General features: G+C 40.3%; 1 long non-coding RNA gene across 2 annotated transcripts in view; it reads left to right on the top strand.

The window, feature by feature from the left end:
- Window positions 1-382: 382 nt before the first annotated feature.
- The window catches only part of LOC130295410 (uncharacterized), a 74,111-nt gene continuing 63,223 nt past the window's right edge, over window positions 383-11,270 (top strand). For both annotated transcript variants that reach the window (XR_008848819.1, XR_008848820.1), the window contains exons 1-2: window positions 383-436; window positions 1,812-1,852. This is a non-coding gene — a long non-coding RNA (uncharacterized LOC130295410). The remainder of the gene's footprint in view (window positions 437-1,811; window positions 1,853-11,270) is intronic.

Here is an 11,270-nt window from a genome sequence, read left to right as displayed (position 1 = left end):
CTCCATTGCTATTGGAGATGTTTTGTAATTAGCTATCTAACTTGGCTCTTAAATTTTAATAGCCAATTGAAGCAACATTTTAGCCAAGTCCTATCTGTAATTTGCCTTCACTCCATTAGCGAAGTTAGTATTAGCACAGTTAAAGAGAAGGGAGGAAGTCTGTGCCGAGATGTTCAAGCCAATTACAGGGAATGTCTTGCATATTTAAGTTTTGTTTCTTTTTATTTGTATAAGAAAAAAATACATGTATATATTTAAATGTACCGTATATATTTGTATAGAAAAAAAAAAAAAAATATATATATATATATATATATATATATATATATATATATATATATTTTTTATTATTTTAATATTTATTATTATTTTTTTTTTTTGCAGAACATCATTTTTGGGTTCTGCCGTATGGGACAGACAGACATACTTGCACACAGTGAGTAGGAGAATAATGGGAATGATTCTTTAGAACATTTTCTATTGTTTAAACATTTTTAAGAATTCTTTTTCTGTGAAGCTTAAATGAGCATTTTCCTATCTATTTCAATATAATCCTAAATAAATTTTATATATATATATATATATATATATATATATATATATATATATATATATATATATATATATATATATATATATAATTATATATATTTTTTTTTTTCCCCCAGTTTGACCACTAGGTCTAAATGTAAGCTGAGACTTCCTCTTCTGTGATAAGGAAGCGGCTGTTAACCTTAGGCGTTGTTCACACCACGGAAATTCTGTTACTCCGCTCAAATTCCGTTCTGCAAAGTTTGTTGCAGAATTTGAACAGAATTTTTAGGGGATTTCTGTATACTTAAAACGCAAAATTCTGCCAAAGCCCAATTGAGTTCAATGGGATTCCACCCAGAATTCTGCAAAATTGAAAGACATTTATAATGTTTTTGCCGAAACCAAGAAGCGGAATTTCCACAGGTGAAATTCTGCTGTGTGACTGGACAGTGGAATCCTCATTCTATTCAATGTGGAATGTTAATGTAGCATTACAGAGGTGATTCCACAGTGAAGGGGGAATCATCCCTCAGCCTCCCCCTCCCTGTGGAATCATCTCTGTAAAGGTCACAGAGCATGACCAGAAGCCTTTTCTATTCAGTTCAGATCCTGTTTATGGTTGCCTATGGGGCTATAAAGTATATCTCTAAATGCTGTTAAACACAGCTCAGCCAAGTTGGTTGCCCCCATAATAATAATGTACAAAAAAAAAAAAAAAAATACTATTAGAAAATAGTAACAGATTGAGTTTTACTGAAAAGTATTTATCACCTATTCACAGGATTGATGTGTCATTGCTGCTGTATTCACTGTGATGGGACTAATGGAGATTGCCAAGCACGATCTTGATCAGTGCCATAGTTGTGTATATTGTATATGCTGTGTAGCAGTGGGTGTGTGCTTTGTTAGCTGTCATAAATAAGTGTTAAAGGACAGAAAAGTGTGTACACACCAGTGTTTCCCAAGCAATGTGCATCTAGCTGTTGCAAAGCTACAACTCCCAGCATGCCCGGACAGCCTTTGGCTGTGCAGGCATACTGGGAATGGTAGTTTTGCAACAGCTGGAGGCACACTGCTTGGGAAATACTGGTATAGACTAAGGCCCCATTTCCTCGGCGATAGACCTTAGTCTTTTTTGCACAAGGACAGATGTAGCCGCCACCAACTACATCCTAAGGTGTATTACACTGCTCAAAAAATAAAGGAAACACTAAGATAACACATCCTACATCTGAATGAATGAACTAATCGTATGAAATATTTTCATCTTTACATAGTTGAATATGCTGACAACAAATGAAGGCTACGAGAAAGTACGGTGAGTACAAAAAAAATCTCCTTATCAATGGAAAATTTATCAACCCATGGAGGTCTGGATATGGAGTCACACTCAAAATTGAAGTGGAAAACCCCACTACAGGCTGATCCAACTTTATGTAATGTCCTTAAAACAAGTCACAAAGAGGCTCAGTAGTGTGTGTGGCCTCCATGTGCCCGTATGACCTCCCTACAACGCCTGGGCATGCTCCTGATGAGGTGGAGGATGGTCTCCTGAGGGATGTCCTCCCAGACCTGGACTAAAGCATCCGCCAACTCCTGGACAGTCTGTGGTGCAAGGTGGCATTGGTGGATGGAGCGAGTCATAAGAAGAGAGGTCCAGCCCAGTATGTAGAATGAAACAGGAACTCTTTATTACAGATCACATGGATATACATAGGAACAATAGTCAACGCGTTTTGGATCAAACTGGACCCTTAATCATGCCATGATTAAGGGTCCAGTTTGATCCAAAACTCGTCGGCTATTGTTCCTGTGTATATCCATGTGATCCGTTACAAAGAGTTCCTGTTTCATTCTACATACTGGGCTGGACATCTCTTCTTATCGTGCTACTCTATTGGGCCTTGAAGCGCTGCCGGTCAGTCCATGCGCAGGTGATTGGATTTAGCAGTGGAGAGCTGTCGGCATCTTTCCTTCACGGAGGGAAACATGATGTCCCAGATGTGCTCAATCGGATTCGGGTCTGGGGAACGGACGGGCCGTTCCATAGCATCAATGCTTTCATCTTGTAGGAACTGCTGACCTACTCCAGCCACATGAGGTCTAGCATTGTCTTGCATTAGGAGGAACCCAGGGCCAACCGCAGTAGCATATGGTCTCACATGGGGTCTGAGGATCTCATCTCTGTACCTAATGGCAGTCAGGCTACCTCTGGCAAGCGCATGGAGGACTGTGCGGCCCCCCCCCAAAGAAATTCCACCCCACATCATTACTGACCCACCGTCAAACCGGTCATGCGGAGGATGTTGCAGGCAGCAGAACGTTCTCCACAGTGTCTCCAGACTCTGTCACGTGCTCAGTGTGAACCTGCTTTCATCTGTGAAGAGAGGGTGCCAGTGGCGAATTTGCCAATCCTGGGGTTCTCTGGCAAATGCCAAACGTCATGCACGGTGTTGTGTTGTAAGCACAACCCCCACCTGTGGATGTCGGGCCCTCATACCACCCTCATGGAGTCTGTTTCTGACCGTTTGAGTGGCCTTCTGGAGCTCATTTTGCAGGGCTCTGGCAGTGCTCCTCCTTATACAAAGGCAGAGGTAGCGGTCCTGCTGCAGGGTTGTTGCTCTTCTATGGCCTCCTCCACGTCTCCTGATGTACTGGCCTGTCTCCTGGTAGCACCTCCATGCTCTGGACACTACGCTGACAGACACAGCAAACCTTCTTGCCACAGCTCGCATTGATGTGCCATCCTGGATGAGCTGCACTACCTGAGCCACTTGTGTGGGTTGTTGTCTCATGCTACCACTAGAGTGAAAGCACCGCCAGCATTCAAAAGTGACCAAAACATCAGCCAGGAAGCTTAGGAACTGAGAAGTGGCCTGTGGTCACCATCCGCAGAACCACTCCTATATTGGGGGTGGCTTGCTAATTGCCTATAATTTCCACCTGTTGTCTGTTCCATTTGCACAGTCTGTAGCTCTTCTTGGAAGCAGCGGGCCTTCATCATTTGAAGCTAGGGTGTAAGGCTGAGTTCGAGCCACATTTAGCAGTGTTTTGTTGAAGGTAAACAGGACTCGCTGACTTGTGTACCTATTGCATCTGTCATACATATATAAAAAAAATAAAAAATAATATATATATATATATATATATATATATATATACACACCCATACACACCCACACCACACAGTATTTTTTTTTTTTTTTTTATCCAGCTCAATAAATTAGTATGTAAATCTGTCCTATTCCACCCAGCGGATAGCACCTGATCGGAGGTCAAAATTACATAGTTTTCATATTGCTTATAAGATATAGCATTTAACATAGAAGCATAGAATGTGTCGGCATATAACAACCTTTTGGCCCATCTAGTCTGCCCAATTTTCTGAAAACTATCAATTGTACCTGGCCCTATCTTATATAGGGCCACATACACCAGGACCAATCCAGGCACTTACAATAAATGGACACTGGGTGAAATCATTCTAAAGGTGCCCATACCCCTCATACTAAAATGTATGGTGCCTCCCAACTGTCCACCAATGATGATTTAGGGGGTGAGAAGGGTTGGGCGGCAAAGGTCCGAGCTGTTTGGCTTCGGCTCACCCCTCTCCATAGACAACGTTTTTTGTGTCTGGGGAGAGACAATGTAAAGCAGCCTTTAGGTTAAGTTCACATTTCCCTTTTTTTCTGTCCCATTCAGGGTCTGTTTTTTTCTTTTTTTTTCTTGTGCATAACGGTCCCTGCCTGGTTCTGATGGACACCATTAACTTGAATGGGGTCCGTCGGGGATCTCTGTAGTTTACCGTGGAAATAAAAACGTGCATGCATGTTTTTTTTTTTCTCTCCGCTAAACTCCTGTCTGTTTGACGGAATTGCTGATGGAGCTCCATATAGCCTAGCCCAGTGTTTCCAAACCAGGGTGCCTCCAGCTGTAGCCAAACTACAACTCCCAGCATGCCCGGACAGCCAAAGGCTGTCTGGGCATGTTGGGAGGTGTAGTTTGGCCACAGCTGGAGGCACCCTGGTTGGGAAACACTGGCCTAGCCTGACGGCGATGTAAAAGAAGCCTAAGTAGGGCTTTGCTCTCACAGCCCCCAAATGATAAATAGATGGCTCTGCTGCTACTGTCTCAGTCTACATAGCAAAGCTTAAAAAAAAACAAAAAAACTGTAGAAAATAGCATCTAGTAATAGCCAGTTTGCAAACTTGAATATTTCAGAATAGTTTTTCTTTTTATTATGGATAGTTACCTGAAACAAGAATTTTTTTTGAATGCATATAATTAAAATCTAGTTGACATAATGTAATACTCTTACGATTTCATTCCCTTTATGTCTGTGCCCTGCTGATCTCTCGCATATATAAAAGAACCACGTCCAAACCTGTGATTTTGTTTTCCATGATCCTAGTTTGGGTTGTCATGATTAATCTGCCTGGAGGGGGAATGGTCCTGGCTTTATACTGAGAAGGGATGTGGCAGATGAGCCGGATATTTAGTCCTTTTATGTCTGACAGAGTTTAGAGGCATCCTAATAGAATCAGGTTTTCTGCACCATCCCCTCCTATTGATAACAAATTATCACCGAACTGTGGACCTCCAGATATTGCTCCCAGCATGCATAAACAGCCAACTGTGGTGGTCTCCAAATGATGGACCTCCAGATGTTGCAAGACTACAACTCCCAGCATGTCCAGACTGCCAACTGCAGTGTTCTTCAAACTGTGGACATCTGTATTTTGCAAAACTGCAACTCCCAGCATGCCCAGGCAGCCGTTGGTTACCCATATGGGGGAATTTATTATTGTCGTTACACTGGTTTCTCAAAACAGTGGACATTAAAGGGGTATTCCAGGAAAAAAGCTTTTTTTTTTTTTTTTTTTTTTTATATCAACTGGCTCCAGAAAGTTAAACAGATTTGTGAATGACTTCTATTAAAAAATCTTAATCCTTTCAATAGTTATCAGCTGCTGAAGTTGAGTTGTTGTTTTCTGTCTGGCAACAATGCTCACTGCTGACATCTCTGCTTGTCTCGGGAACTGCTATGGGGATTTGCTTCTAAACTGGGTGGTTCCCGAGATGGGTGTCATCAGAGAGCACTTAGACAGAAAAGAAAAACTCAACTTCAGCAGCTCATAAGTACTGAAAGGATTAAGATTTTTTAATAGAAGTAATTTACAAATCTGTTTAACTTTCTGGAGCCAGTTGAGATATATATATATATATATATATATATATATATATATATATATATATATATATATAAAAATGTTTTTTCCTGGATAACCCCTTTAAGAGGTTGCAAAACCACAACTCCCAGCATGCCCGGACAGCCGAAGGATTTTTAGTTTTGCAACAGCTGAAGGCACTGGTCTATGGGAACCCTAAAAGTTCTCTGCATATAATTATAATATTACTCTGTTTGCAGAAGTCATATATTTAGTGCAAAGGCAAAAATAATAATAATAATTTTCCAAGGGACTAAAATGGGAGCATAATCTACTTGTCCGGGTAAACAAAATAATTCCAACCAAAATAGTATGTAAATAAGGTCTTAATTAAAAAAGTTACAAAAAATGTTATAAAAAATTATTTGGGAGGTGAAATTGAAAAAAAATAGTCTATGGGATTTTTCTAATAGCCGTTATAGCCCGTTATTAATAACAGGCTATAACAGGTTAAAACGGCTATTAGAAAAATCCCATAGACTATAATGGGATTTTCTAACGGCCGTATAGGATTTTGTTACTGCTGTTTTACTGCCGATTTTCTGACGGAACTTCGAAAACGGAGTAATTATGTAGTGTGAAAGGGGCCTTACCTTGTGGTCAAACTAACAAGTTATTTTGATACTTTAGGTCGGCCTGATTAAAGCAATACCAAATGAGTATAGTTTCCCTCATATTTTACCTATTTAAAAAAAAATCATAACTTTTTAGAATTTTTTAATTACATTTATATATTATATTTGTGTTGATTGGACTTCGTGATGGCTTTTTACTTTTTTTTTTTTTTTCTGGGATATGATGTTATAAAAAAAATGCAGTTCTGGGGTTTGGTATGTTTTATTACGTTTACCCCATTTACCGTACGGGATTAATAATGTTCAGTTTTAATAGTTTGGACAATTATGCACCAAATATGTTTATTTTTATTATGTTTACATGTTTTTTATATGGGAAAAAGGGGTGATTTGAACTTTAACCCCTTAAGGACACAGGGTTTTTCCGTTTTTGCATTTTCATTTTTTCCTCATCACCTTCTAAAAATCATAACGCTTTAAATTTTGCACCTAAAATTCCATATTATGGCTTACTTTTTGTACCACCAATTCTATTTTGCAGTTACCACAGCGACAATTCATTGTGCGACAATAGTGAAGAAAAAATAACATTTTGTAACTTTTGGGGGCTTCCGTTTCTACTCAGTGCATTTTTCCACCTTATCTTTATTCTGTAGGTCCATACGGTTAAAATGATACCCTACTTATATAGGTTTGATTTTGTCGTACTTCTAAAAAAAAATCATAACTACATGCAGGAAAATGTATATGTTTAAAAATGTCATCTTCTGACCCCTATAACTTTTTTATTTTTCCGCGTATGGGGCGTTATGAGGACTTATTTTTTGCGCCGTCTTCTGAAGTTTTTGCCAGTACCATTTTTGTATTAATCGGACTTTTTGATCGCTTTTTATTCATTTTTTCATGATATATAAAGTGACCAAAAATACACTATTTTGGGCTTTGGAATTTTTTTACGCGTACGCAATTAAACATGCGGTTTAATTAACGATATATTTTTAGTTCGGACATTTCCGCACGCAGCGATGCCACATATGTTTATTTTTATTTACACAGTTAGGTTTTTTCAATTTAATTTTATTTTTATTAGGGAAGTTTGTTTTTTTTACACTTTATTTTTTGCAGTGTTATAGTCCCCCCCCCCCCCTGCCGGTGGCTATTTCACTGCACATACCGATCTCATACATAGATCTTTGCCGTGCATTGAAACGGCAAAGATCAGTGTATTCGGCAGTCGATTGCTCAAGCCTGGATCTCAGGCTTGGAGCAATCAATCGCCGATCGGACGTGATGGAGGCAGGTAAGGGGACCTCTGCTCGCATTCTAGCTGATTGGGACTTTGCAATTTCCCCGCAATGGTCCCAATCAGCCCAACTGAGCTGCCGGGAAGCTTTTACTTTCATTTTAGATGCGGCGATCAACTTTGAACTCCGCGTCTTAAAGGGGTACTCCACCCCTAGACATCATATCCCCTATCCAAATGATGGGGATAAGATGTCTGATTGCGGGGGTCCCGCCGCTGGGGACCCCTGCAATATAGCATGCAGCACCCACCTGTATCTGCTTCCGGCAGTGCTGGAGGTTCTGGCTCCCGACCATGAGAACAGAAGATTGTGACGTCACACCCCCTCCCATAGACTTGCATTGAGGGGGCGGGGCATGACGTCACACAGGGGCGAAGTCGTGAAGTCAAGATCTTCCGTTCCCGTGGTCGGGAGCCAGAACCTCCAGTGCTGCCGGAAGCAGATACAGGTGGGTGCTGCATGCTATATTGCGGGGGTCCCCAGCGGCAGGACCCCTACGATCAGACATCTTAACACCTATCCTTTGGATAGGGGATAAGATGTCTAGGGGTGGAGTACCCCTTTATGGGTTAATAGCGCGGCACAGCGATCGGTGCTGAACGCTATTAGCCTCCGGGACTGACCCGGTATGACTGCATGACCCCGCATTTTATACTGGGACCGGGCACAGGGCGTACAGGTATGCCCTGCATCCTTAAGAGGTTAAAAATGGAAGGGTTAATGTGTGTTTTTTTTTTTACTTTTTATTTATTTTTTATTTATTTTTTTACACTTTATTAGACCCCTTAGGGGATTTTAAGAAGAAATCATTAGATAGTTCTATTGCACTCCATTGATCTGTGTGATCTGTGCTCATTTGGTAGAGCCTGCTCCAGGTAGGCTCATTGAAATACAGATGCACGGCAGCCATGGTATGAGAGGTAAGCCCTCCGACTACATCCACGGGAAAGCTGTGTTTTTATTTTGCTACCGAAAACAGCACCACCCTTGTATATGGGCTGCCTCTGGTATTGCAGCTCAGCCCCATTCAAATGAATAGGACCAAATTGCCATGGCAAAAACACAAAGTGGCGCTGCTTATGAGGGGTTGGAGGGAGAAATCCTTTTATTCTAATCCCTCTTGATTTGACTTTCTTTCTCTTGTTCAGTCGCCTAGAAATAATTCTGCTCATTCTTAACACCAAGTTGCTGCTTTGTGTTAGGAAGAATATGAGGTCCTTAAAAGTGAGCGCAAGAGACTGGGTTCCATACGGACGAAGTAATGCGCAGAGCGTGTGTCTCAGCAGCTCCCCGCCGACATTGGACACGCAGCAGTTGAACATATCTTTAATTGAATTTTCCTTTTAACACATTGAGAAGTGGCTTTTGTGCCAGCCAGTGTCAGCTGTCTTATAAATTCTCAATGTTTCTGTATAAAAAGTACACAAACTGGCACGGAGAGCCGCCGCACAGAATCATTACGGCCTTACCCCCGGATCTGTGCCGACACAATCCGCATTAGAAGTGATTCCCATGTACGATCACTGTGCGCTCACGCCATGTACCGTGTCACTACGGTCGTATCATTTATTGGGAGGTCACATAGAGGATATGGGAGGAAGAGGAAACTATCTGTCTATCTATTATTTCTCATATCTATTTATCTTATATCTATTTCATATCTATCTATCTATCTCATATCTATCTATCTCATAATTATCTATCTCATATCCATCTATCTATCTCATAATTATCTATCTCATATCCATCTATCCATCTCATATCCATCTATCCATCTCATATCCATCTATCCATCTCATATCCATCTATCCATCTCATATCCATCTATCTGTCTCATATCCATCTATCTGTCTCATATCCATCTATCTGTCTCATATCCATCTATCTGTCTCATATCCATCTATCTGTCTCATATCCATCTATCCGTCTCATATCCATCTATCTGTCTCATATCCATCTATCTATCTCATATCTATCTATCCATCTCTGTATCTCATATCTATCTATCTATCTCATCTATATATCTCATATATATAATATTGCCTGTATCAGGGAGGTCACATGGGATATGGGAGGAAGAGGAACCTGTCTAGCTATCTATTATCTCTCATATCTATGTATGTATCTATCTCATATCTATCTACAAAAGAAAGGTTGACTGCAGCACACACAGTACGGTGACGTCAAGTAACTTTATTCCATTCCAGAGATAGCAGCGTTTCAGCCACGCATGTGCTTGAAAAAGGTTGCAAGGGCTGCTGAAACGTTGCTAATTGCTATCTCTGGAATGCAATAAAGTTATGTGACATCACCGTACTGTGTGCGCTGCAGTCAACCTTTCTTTTGTGGATATTTCAATGCTCCCAACCTGGGCTTCAGACTGCTTGCACCAACATTGCACTTTAACGGATGTGCCTCTCACCTTGGACTGTTTTTTTTTTTTTTTTTTGTATCTATCTATCTATCTAGACAAATGAGAAAAACAGCCCATTAGTTAGTAACATCCATATGTTGGTGCACGCAGAATCTGATGTCTGGGTCAGGGGCACACTTGCTTCAGACAGGAAAAAGGATCTCTTCTCAGCACCCAATGAAGCAAAAACGTGAAATGTATTCCATAAAATGTGTCTTTACAACAAGCAGGGACGTTTCGACCAGCTCAGCCTGCTTGAGAAAGACCAGGCTGAGCTGGTCGAAACATCGCTGCTTGTTGTAAAGACACATTTTATGGAATACATTTCACATTTTTGCTACATTGGGTCCTGTGAAGAGATCCTTTTTCCTGTCTATCTCATATCTATCATTTCTATCTATCTATCCATCCATCTCAGTGTTTTCCAAATAGTGTGTCTCTAGCTGTTAGAAAACTACAACTCCCAGCAGGCCTGGGAGTTATAGTTCTGCAACAGCTGGAGAGACACTGTTTGGAATACAATGATCTATTATATATATATATATATATATATATATATATATATATATATAATCTATCAGGAGCTAGGCTGATACCAAGGAACACTACCTGGTTAAGGTGGTGTAATGAGCTGCTTTGCATATTCCCATATATATATATATATATATATATATAACTATTACATTATATAAGAGTATATGAGATTACCCATTATATCTATGTGTTAATTCACCTATCAGTGTCTTATAATTATATATCCTGGCATCCAATAATCTAAAAAATCTGATAATCCAGCACAAAGGTAAGACATAATGGAGTAGATCTAGTAATCCTTTGCAAACTTTGACTAGACAGTCTAAAAATTCACCAGATTCATCAACCTCATGCTGTTTGAATAATTAGTTGCATTTTAGTTTGTCTAGTCTAAGGTAACTAACTAACTATTAGTTGTTTGAACTTCGCCACAATTTTATGACTGTATTTTAGAGCAAGTTTGGTGCACCGTCAAACCGTAAAGTGTTCCTGTCATTTAAAAAAAACAGGAAAATGTCAATAGTCTTGATCGGTTGATGTCTACACTGAGGTCCCCATTGATCAGGAGAGCAAGCTGGAAGAAATACGGCTGATCACGTTACTCCCCAGCTCCCTGCATTCTCTGACCTGCCGCCCTGTGGTGAGGTTATAGTAGTGCAGATTATCAGGATAGGTGGCTGTT

Source organism: Hyla sarda, chromosome 11 (genome assembly GCF_029499605.1).
Source record: "Hyla sarda isolate aHylSar1 chromosome 11, aHylSar1.hap1, whole genome shotgun sequence".
In the NCBI taxonomy this organism is placed as follows: Eukaryota; Metazoa; Chordata; class Amphibia; order Anura; family Hylidae; genus Hyla; species Hyla sarda.
This window is presented reverse-complemented; position numbering and strand designations above follow the sequence as displayed.